This window comes from Pteropus alecto, unplaced genomic scaffold, assembly GCF_000325575.1.
Source record: "Pteropus alecto unplaced genomic scaffold, ASM32557v1 scaffold139, whole genome shotgun sequence".
Lineage (NCBI taxonomy): Eukaryota > Metazoa > Chordata > Mammalia > Chiroptera > Pteropodidae > Pteropus > Pteropus alecto.
The window spans coordinates 4,953,765-4,965,217 of NW_006443567.1; the positions used below are offsets into that span (position 1 = coordinate 4,953,765).

The window sequence follows — 11,453 nt, forward strand, 5'->3', positions numbered from 1 at the left end:
CAAGCGAAAGAATGGAAAATTATATTTAAAGCAGATGGCATTCAGAGAAAAGTGGGAGTAGCAGTACTATTATTGGATGAAATAGACTTCAAAATGAAAAAGATAAAGAAAGATATTGAGAGACACTTCATAATGATAAAGGGAATCATGCACCAAGAAGATATACCTATGTTCTTAATATCTATGTTCCCAATCAGGGAGCTCTGAAATATATAAAGCAATTACTAACAGAACTAAAGGGAGAAACAGACACTATCATAGTGGGGGACCTAAGTCCCCACTGTTGGATATGAACAGATCATTCAAACAGAAAATCAGTAAGGAAATAACATCCTTAAATGACACATTGGACCAACTGGACATAATTGACATTTACAGAGCCTTTCATCCCCAAACAGTTGCTTATACATTATTTTCTAGTGTGCATAGAACATTCTCAAGGACTGACCACATACTAGGACACAGAGATAGCCCCAACAAATATAAAAGGGTTGAAATCATACCAACCATATTCTCTAATCATAATGCTCTGAAACTAGAGATCAACTGTAAAAAGAAATCAGAAAGAACCACAAATACATGGAGATTAAACAACATGCTACTGAAGAATAACTGGGTCAGAGAAGAAATAAAAAGAGATCAAGAGATACATAGAAACAAATGATAATCGTACAACGTATCAAATCTATTGGGACACAGCAAAAGCGAGCATAAGAGGTAAGTTACTATCATTACAGGCCTATCAAAAAACATTCTACTCAATATAAACAAACCTTTAAAAAGTCTTTACATGGCTACTGTGGGAGCTAAATTCCAATACACTTTAATTTCAGAATTTGCAGCAGTAAATAAGGCATGCAGAAAAAAAGATTTTCCTAAAGTTGGAATTAAAGTCATTGCATAAAGGAATGAAGAGAAAGCTTTGTTGAAGAAAAAGGTCTTGGGTGCCTTGACTCTCTTCAGTCACATTTGATTCAGTACTCATTAAGCACTTTCTCTGGACCTTGCAATTCCAGGTAATGTAAAGGATCGAAAAGGGGCCCTTCTTGTAGGGAACAATCTCAGTTGGTGGCTATACTACATATCACTATTTATATAGAGATCACAGTCAGAGACCTGTAAATGATCCCTAACTCCTTCCTCTTTTGTACCTACATTTTATCAGTCACCAAGACTAGCAAATTTCAACTACTTAATAGTTTTTTTAATTCATCTCCATCTGCTTATCTCCACAGCCACTAGGTCTTAAGTCACACTCTCGTCATCTCTCATCTAGAAAAGTGACTCCTGGCTTGTCTCTCTACCTCCAGTCTCCCTCGTAAATCCATTCTCTGCTCTGTCAGAGTGATTGTGATGTTTCCAAAACATAAATTTTATTGTCATGCCCTTACTAACAAACCTTTAATAACTCCCCATTGCAAAAGTACTCAAATTTTGGAGTGTATCAGAAAATTTTTGAGCTATTAAAAATACAGATCAGCAAAGATTCTAATTCATGGGCTCTGGGATGGGCCCTAGGCATCAAATTTATTAGTTTTAATTGGTTTTAAGTAAGTTCCACAAGTGAATGTGATGCACGTCAATGTTTGAAAACAACTATATATGATAAAAATTTCAGCTCCTTCGTGTTAGCACAGAATGCCCTCCAGGATCAGGTCTTGGCCTACTTCTTTCAACCTTGCTCCTGTCATCCTGTGCCCTGAATTTTAAAATTCAGCAACACAAAATTACCTATGGATCGCCATACACCACACACCTTGCTTGGCTTGTCATTTCTACCTTCTTACTTTAAGACTCAGTCTTCTTTCAATGGTCTGGTCAAGATGGTGGAGTAGGTAAATTCTGTGCCTGCCTCCCCTCATGACCACATCAAAATTACAACTAAACTACAGAGTAGCCACCATTAGGAGTCACATGAAGTCTAGCTAAACAGAAGTCCTACAACTAGGTACATACAGAAGAGGCCACCTCAAGACTAGTAGGAGGGGCAGAGATGCAGAATGGCCAGTCCCACATCTGTATGTGGTGGTTAAAAATTAGGAGGGCTATCTCAGCTGCAAAGTTTCCTCTGGAGGAGCGAGGGGTCCTAGACCCACACCAGGATCCCCAGTCCAGGGTTCCAGTGTCAGGAAGAGAAGTCCCCACAACATCTGACTGTGAAAACTAGTAGAGATTGTAGCTGAGTGAGGCGGAGGGCAGCTGGAATCCCAGGCATTCCTCTTAAAAGGCCCATGCATGGACTTACTCGCTGATGGACTCGCTTGTTCTGAGCTCCAGTGCTGGGGAAGCAGTTTAAAGGCACCGAGGACATATGGGGAGGAACTGAGTTGTCTAGGCTTCAGAGTGAGGGCTGGAGGGGCAGCTTTCTTCCAGACAAAAGTGCTGGCAGAAGCCCTCCCCTCACACACCATGCAGACAGCTGACCACCATATCTGAGTCTCCATCAACATGGCTAACACTGGTCACTTTGTCCTGGTGATTACCTTAAACTCCACCTCACCCAACTTGCAGGCCACCCTAGCCCTCCAGTGGATTTTCCATATAAATGGTCTGTCTTGACTAATGCTTTGAAATTTCCTAAAATCTCTCAAGGGTTCACAAAGCTTAAATAAGCAACAACTGGCCTCGGCATGCCCTATACCTCTTGCTGAGCAGCCCCAAGCCCAGCACCAGTGGCAGTTGACCTCAGTTTTCAGCTTGGCCTCTAGAGGTACCTGTAAGCCCAGCTTGGGTGGTGGCCATCTGCAGATTGCTTGGTGGCTCATGCCAGGTATCCCTGGGCAGTGCACAGGTTTTGCCCCTCCCAGGAGGCCAAGGGCTGGCTTTGGACCAGTCAGAGCACCAAAGACTACAACCTGGAGGGCAGACTAAGCAGGCACCAGAGACATGCTAAAGTGAATCCTGCTCTGTAGGGTTGCCCCTGCACAACAGCTCCTCCACTGTAGTCAACAGCCAGTACTCACAACCAGTCAGCCACACTAACATGCAAACAGTAACCAAGGCTCACTACAACAGGAAGGCACATAGAACCCATACAAGGGATGCACCTGGAGCACTGAGCTCAGGTAATCAAGGATACTGTGCCACTGCACCCCAGAGGATACCTACTACATAAGTTTACTCTATCAAAACCAGGAGACATTGGAGCCCAACCTGATACATAGAAACAAACACAGGAAGGCAGCCAAAATGATGAGACAAAGAAACATGTCCTGAATGAAAGAACAGGACAAAGCTCCAGAAAAGGAATAAACAAAACAGAGACAAGCAATCTACTGGATGCAGAGTTCAAAACACTGGTTATAAGGATGCTCAGTGAACTTAGGGGAGTTGAACTCAGTGAGAACGTTAACAAATAGATAGAAAACATAAAAAGGAACAAGTCAGAAGTGAATACAATCACTGAAATAAATACCATAGAAAGAATTAACAGTAGATTAGATGAAGCAGAAGATCAAATCAGTGATTTAAAAGATAAGGTACACTCTGGGCTTCCTGATGTTGTATGTCTATTTCCTTCTCCAGATTAGGGAAGTTTTCCATCATTATTTCATCAAATAGTTTTCAACTTCTTACATTTGATATTATCCCATAGGCTTCTTATATTATCTTCATTATTTTGGATTCTTTTTTCTTGTTGCCATTTTGACTGGGTGTCCTCAGATACCCCATCCTCTGTATTGGTGATTCGATCCTCCACTTCATCCACTCTATTGGTTCCCTCTAATACATGCTTCATCTCAGATATTGTATTCTTCATTCCTGACTGGTTCGCTTTTATAATTTGTATCTCTATTTTTATGTTTTTTTTAATCTCTTTGTTAAACTGCTCATTGAGTTTGTCTACTCTTCCCTTAAGTTCATTGAGCATCCTTATAACCAGCATTTTGAACTCTGCATCTGATAGAAGGCTTGACTCCATTTTTCTTGGAGCTCTATTCTGTTCTCTCAAATGGTTTCTGCTTCTTTGCCTTCCCATTTTGGCTGCCTTTTTGTGTCTATTTCTATGTACTAGGCAAAGGTCCTAAGTCTCCTGGTATTATTAGTGTGGCTTTGTGTAGTATGTGTCCAGTGGCACAGTTCTGAAAAAGATGGCCCACACCAAAACACATTATAATTAAAATGCCAAAGGTTAAATACAAAGAGAGCATCTTAAAAGCAGCAAGAGAAAAACAATTAGTCACCTACAAGGGAGCACCCATAAGACTGGCAGTTGATTTCTCAAAAGAAACTACAGGACAGAAGGGCCTGGCACAAAATATTCAAAATGATGAAAACCCAGGATCTATAGCCAAGATTACTTTATCCAGTGAAGCTATCATTTAGATAAGAAGGACAAATGAAGAGCTTCCCAGACAAGAAAAAGTTAAAGGAGCTCATCGCCACTAAGCTAACATTACAGGAAATGTTTAAGGGACTCTTTTAAAAAGAAAAAAAAACGTATCAGAAGTATGAATAAAGAATGACAATAACTACATATCTATTAACAAGTACTTCAACTGAAAAAGAATTAAGGTTCCAATCAATAGAGAGGGTGGCTGAATGGATAAGAAAACAAGATCTTTACGTATGCTGCCTAAAAAGAGACTCACTTCAGATTAAAAGATACACATAGACTAAAAGTAAGGGGATGGAAAAAGATATTGCAGGATGGACCTAGAAGGTGTTGTACAGAATGAAGTCAGATAGAGAAAGAAAAATGGCATATGATTTCACATACATGTGGAATCTAAAGAACAAAATAAGCAACAACAAAATGGAAACGAACTCAGATACAGGGACTATTTTAAGGGTTAATAGATGGGAGGGGGATTGGGAGGTCAGAAAAAAGGGTAAAGGAATTAAGAAGTACAAATGGATAGTTTCAAAATAGTCATGAAGATATAAACTGTAGCATAGGAATATGGTCAATAATATTGTAATAAATATGTAAGGGCTAGAGGGTACAAGATTTAATGGGAGGATCACTTTGTGAACTGTGTAGATCTCTAATCACTATGCTATACACCTGTACACCTGAAATAATATATTATTGGATATTGGTTATAATTGGAAAAAACTCATTGAATTTATACTGTAAATATGATCAACTCATTGTCTATTATATTTCAATTAAAATTTTTAAATTAAAAAAAGAGCATCCTGTAAAAAATAGAAGTAGCAGAAAATACCCAATCAGATCAGCAACAAGAAAAAGGAATCCATAAAAATGAAGATAGTTTAAGGGGCCTCTGAGACAACATCAAGCATACCAGAAGGAGAAGAGAGAGAAGAAGGAAATGAAGACTTATATATTGGAAGAAATAATAACAAAAAATTTCCCCAATCTGGTGAAGAAAATAGACATAAAAGCCCAGAAAGTACAGAGTCCCAAACAAGATGAACCCCAAAAGACCCACACCAAGATACATCATCATGAAAATGACAAAGGTTAAAGATAAAGAGAGAATCCTGAAAGCAACAAGAAAAAAGCAGTTACCCACAAGGGAGCTCCCATAAGACTATCAGCTGATTTCTCAACAGAAACTTTGCAGGCCAGAAGGGATTGACACAAAATTTTCAAAGGGATGAAAAGCAAGGACCTTACAACTGAGATTACTCCACCCAGCAAAGCTATTATTTAGAATTGAAGGACAGATAAAGCCCTTCCAAGACTAGAAAAAGCTAAAGGAGTTCATCAGCACCAAACCAGTATTACAAGAAATATTAGAGAGATTTAAGAACAAGGAAAAATTTTCAGAAATATGAATAATAAAGTGGCAATAACTACACATCTAACAATTACTTCAATGTAAGTGGATTAAATGTTCTGATCAAAAGGTAGGGTAGCTGAATGGATAAGAAAACAAGACCCTTACATATGCTGCCTACAAGAGACTCACTTCAGATTGAAAGACACAGACTGAAAGTAAAGGAATGGAAAAAGGTAGTTCATGAAAATGGGGAAAAAAGCTGGGGTAGCAATGCTTATACAAGACAAAATAGACTTTAAAACAAAGGCTATAACAAGGGACAAGAAAGACCCAGTTATCCCACTTCTGGGCATTTATCTGAAGAAACTCAAAACTACTTCAAAGGGACATGTGAATCCTTATGTTCATTGCAGCATTATTTACAATAGCCAAGATATGGAAGAAATCTGTGTGTCCATTAATGGATAAATGGATAAAGAAGAGGCAGTACATATATAGACCGAAATATTACTCAGCTATAAAATCATAAGAAAATCTTGCCATCTGCAACAACGTGGATGGACCTAGAGGGTATTTTGCTAAGTGGAGCACGTCTGATAGAGAAAGACAGATGCCATATGATTTCACTTATATGTGGAATATAGAGCACGAGATAAACAAATAACAGAAACAAGTTCATAGATACAGAGACCATTTTGATGGTTATCAGATGGAAAGGGGGGTTGGCGGGATGTGAAAAAGAGGAAGGAATTAAGAAGTACAAATTATAGTTACAAAATAGTCATGGGGATGTAAAGTATAGCATAAGGAATATAGTTAATAAAATTGTAATAACAATGTATGGTGTCAGATGGGTACTAGATTTAATGGAGTGATAACTTCATAAGTTATATAAATGTCTGATCACTGTGTTATATACCTGATATATAAACTAATATAATATTATATGCCAACTCTAATTGAAAAATTAGAAAATTGTTACTAAAAAAACTCCATCTTTCCTCAAGACTCAGTTCTATCACTTCCTCCAGAAAAGCTTTCTCTAAACTCTTTTTTTCTCCCGTGATTGAACTGTGTGCCCCTCTTTTGTACTTTCACAAAACCCTGGGTTTAATTCTATTGGGCTTCCTACCACAATCCATGCAAAGTATCTGTTTAGAAGTCTTCTTTCTCCAGACTATACCCTTGAGGCTAGGGGTTAAGTTATACTCAATTTTGTGCCCTCAGTGCTTAGCATAGTATTGGGCACATTGTAGATAGACAACAAATGTTTGTTAAACTGAACTGTTTAAATTAACTGATTAGCAATGCAAGTTCTGTGAGGAGGGATTTTGATCCCTTTATATGAAGTTTTGTTCACTGCTAAAGCCCCAGCACCCAGGATAGGGCCTGATACACAGTAGGTATTCAACATATACTTCTTGAATGAATGAATGAATGAATGAATGAATGAATGAATGACAGAAATTTGGAAAAGACCTTATACAGCTGGATTCAGAGGCATTTCAGGATGGGAGACAGCTATTTCTGAGAGATGGGAAAGTACCCATAAAGGCCTGAAACAATTAAAACCCTGGAAGTTGTAAGAAACAATGAGAACCATGGCAGATGGGTTGGAGCATTAATAGTATGCAATCAAAGAATTAAGGGAACATTAAAGAGAGCATATAGAGGAAAAGACTGCAAAAGTACGTGGGAGCCGGATAATAAACGCTAACTTAAGAAGTTTGGATTTGATTATTTAGGCAACTGGGAGCCAGTGAAGTTACATAAGCCAGAGAATGAGATGACTAAATTTGTATTTAATAGCAATGATGATGATGACTATTATGATAATAATAATGATAGCTGTTGTTTACTAAGTATTTATTATTTGCTTGACACTGGGTTAAGTATCTCACATGTGCAATCACACTGAGTTGAATTCCCTGAGGAAGGTACAAGTTTTTCCTCATTCTATAAGGAAACAGAAGGTCAGAGAGGCAAAATGACTTGACTTACATACAATACACAGCCAATAAGCTGAGACTCGAAGCTGATTCTGCCCAATTGTTCTAGAATGGAGATATCAATATGGGCTGAGGTGACCAGGAACTACTTCGTACAGTAAGACCCTGAAGAACAAGCAGCAGTTGGACAGAAAAAGCTTGGTGGTGGAGGGGAGAAATCAACCCAGGTATGAGATTCCAAAGAATATAAAATGCACAATACAATAATGCCAGAGAATGTAGCTTCTGTTTACCTCTGGGGGAAGAAAATGTTTCCCTTCCTTTGAAGTTTTAGTATAATACTCAAAATTAGAAGAATACTGGCTACCGAAGGGACCAGAGTTAGAATAGATCTGTAACTACTTGCACTGGGAAAAACCACAGGACCCAGAGGTTATCAGTATCCTTGAGGATAGAGAGGACTGTGTCTTATTTATTCCTACAGCACACAGCACTTTGAGCTGGAATTGAAAAGATAATGGAATTATTCCATAGGTCACACTAGCCTTGACTCTCTCTATACTAGAATAATGTGGAAAAACTGAAGAGATGCTGCTATTATTTTTAAGGAAGGGTTGAAAGGACACAGAAAAAACATGAGATACTCTGTTTTCATCATATATTCTTGAGGGCAATATTTTATTGCTTTACATGCATCAGCCTTACTTCTCTCAGTTAGGAGCAGTCCACCTGATCAAATAAAGGACCACAGAGCATATTCCACAGGTATCCTTTGGTTGTTGGTTTGGCCCCAGCTCAAAGAAAGTATCTCTTCCTTGAGGAGGATGTAGAGAGCTGTATTTAGGAGAATGATCTTTAAAGTCAAACCAATCTGTTTGAATGAATCATAGCTCCAACACTTTCTAAGTTTCCTTGAACAAGTCACTTAATCTCTCTGGGCCTCAGTTTCTTCACCCATATAATTGGAGGAATATGACCTACACCTCATGATAAACAATTAGGTAAAATTAAATGAGATAAATGTATGCAAATAGTTGGCACATAATCAATTCAATAAAAAACAAATAGCATTATATTTTAGGTTTCTGTATTCCTTATTAGCACTTTGCCAAGCCCGTAAAAGAAGCTTAATAAATATTTGTTGCTTGGTTAAGAATTACCATTAATACATCATTATCTCTTTTTGACCTTTTGGCTTTTAGAATTGAAATATTTAATTAGGCAGAGACAATTTAATATAATAAAACACAAAAATCCCACGATAGCTAACATTTGTTTAGATAATTGGACTTTTCCTTCAGTATATTATATTTTGTCTTGCACTGTGTGAGAATGTGGATTCTTCACTTTAATTTAGTGATAAAATACATGATAAAATTACACAATAGACACTCTCAAAATACATTAAACTTCATTAGCTTCTTTTAATGAATGAAAATATATTCAAAACATAGACAGAGAGAAAGCCAACAGAAAAGCACTCTGCACTTGGCTGATACTTCTTCTGGGTCTTAAAAGCTATTCGTATCAAATTGGCTTCAATCACTGCAGAGTGATTGGCATTTGTCTCAGATTCTAAATATGATCTCTTAAGATTATCAAAACTGTACAGCAGTTTCCCACCCACTCCCTTATCCGTGGTTTTGCTTTCCACGGTTTCAGTTAGCTGCAGTCAACCGCAGTCTGAAAATATTAAATGGAAAATTCTAGAAATAAACAATTCATAAGTTTTAAATTGTGCATGATTCTGAGTAGTGTGATGAAATCTTGTGTTGTTCCACTCCATCCCTCCCAGGATGTGAATCATCCCTTTGTCCAGCATATCCGGGCCACTTAGTAGCCAACTTAATATCAGATAAACTATTGCAATATCTCTGTGCTTGTGTTCAAGTAAACTTACTTTACTTAATAATGATGCCAAAACACAGAGTAGTGATGATGGCGATTTGGATATGCCAAAGAGAAGCCTTAAAATACTTTCTTTAATTGAAAAGGTGAAAATCCTTGACTTAGTAAGAAAAGAAAAAAAAAATCATATGTCGGGGTTGCTATGATCTATGATAAGAATGAAACTTCTTTCCATGAAATTGTGAAGAAGGAAAAATAAATCTGTGCTAGTTGTGCTGTCGCTCCTCAAAGTGCAAAAGTTAGGACCACAGTGCATGGTAAGTGCTTAGTTAAGATGGAAAAGGCATTAAATTTGTGGATGGAAGACATTAGTCACTTAGTAGCAATCTCAGTTATCAGATCAACTGTCTCAGCATCACTCTGCTTGTGTTCAAGTGACCCTTATAATAGCCTAATGCTATATCACAATGTCTTCCTACATCATTTACCTCACTTCATCTCATCATATAGGCATTGCTTCATTTCACATCATCACAAAAAGAAAAAAAGTAAATACAGTACAATCAGATATTTTGAGAGAGAGATCACATCCATATAACTTTTATTATAGTATCTTGTCATAATTGTTCTATTTTATTATTGCTATTGTTAATCTCTTACTGTGCCTAATTTATAAATTAACTATTATAAGTATGTATAGATAGGAAAAAAACAGTAAATATAGTGTCTAGTACTATCCACAGTTTCAGGCATCCACTTGTGGGTCTTGGAACATATCCCCTGCAGATAAGGAGGGCTACTGTATTTTAAAAATAATATTAATTCCCAAGTAAATTTGAGGTTCTAAAACAGTTCACTCTAGATCAGGTTTTCTTAAACAGAGGCACCTTTGACATTTTGGGCCAGATAATTCTTTGTTGTAGAGAGCTGTTCTGTGTATCGTGGGATGTTTAGCAGCATCCTTGGCCTCAATCTACTATATGTCATTAGCACCTTCCCAGTCATGACAATCAAAAATGTCTTCAGATATTGCTAAATGTTCCCTAGGGTAGGGGTGGGGCAAATATGCTCCTTGTTGAGAAACACTGCTCTAGAATAATAGATTGTGGCTAAATGCAAACATGTTTTATAGTTTGATATAGATAGATAGATAGATTTAATTTACTACCCAATGACAATGCCAGCCAAAGTTTATATTATGCTATGAACTCCATTCTTATAACACAATACAGTATTTTGGAATTTGAGAGAAGGAAATCTAAGTGTTAGATATTAATTGGTTATTGTGAGCTTATGTCTATTATATCAAAATAGAAATACATTATTCCAATTAATTTTCTTAAGACTTTAACTCATTTGTTGATATCTAAAACAAAACTTGATACAAATAAAAAAAATCACTATCCTCCAATCAAGATGAACTATACATAAGTGTACCATCCATGATCATAGCCTATTTGGCCATGCACAGACTTAGTTTCCTTATTAACTAGTTTAATCAGATGCTAAATTAGTTATATTAAAACTACTTAGGATCTTGGGCAAGTCATTCAACCTTAACTAAAACTTATTTATTTTTGTCTATACAATACAAGGTTTCCCTCCTAGTACCCTTTGATGACGTTGCTGGTATACTGTGGCTTATTCTCCCTCTCACTGTCCCTTGAGTCCTATTTCAACATGTCATTTACACATCTATAAGGGTGTACCACTGAAAATTGAGTAGAGGAACACAAGCCACAATGCACATCACCTCTTTTAGCTCAAAAAAAAAATGAGAGAAAGAAAACAATTGGGTGTCATTTTAGACATAATTTATTAGCTGTACTTTTCCCTTCCATTAATCACATTAAAATTTCAACTAAAATATAGAACAATCTACCTGGAGAACCATCCGAAGACTAGATAAACAGAAGTCCTCTAACTAAGAATATAGAGAAGTAGCCACATTGAGACTGGTAGA

At 37.1% G+C, this 11,453-nt stretch overlaps 1 pseudogene; it reads right to left on the reverse strand.

Annotated features, from left to right (window-relative positions):
* LOC102889953 overlaps window positions 1-11,453 on the reverse strand; it is a 117,230-nt pseudogene that overhangs the window by 3,958 nt on the left and 101,819 nt on the right.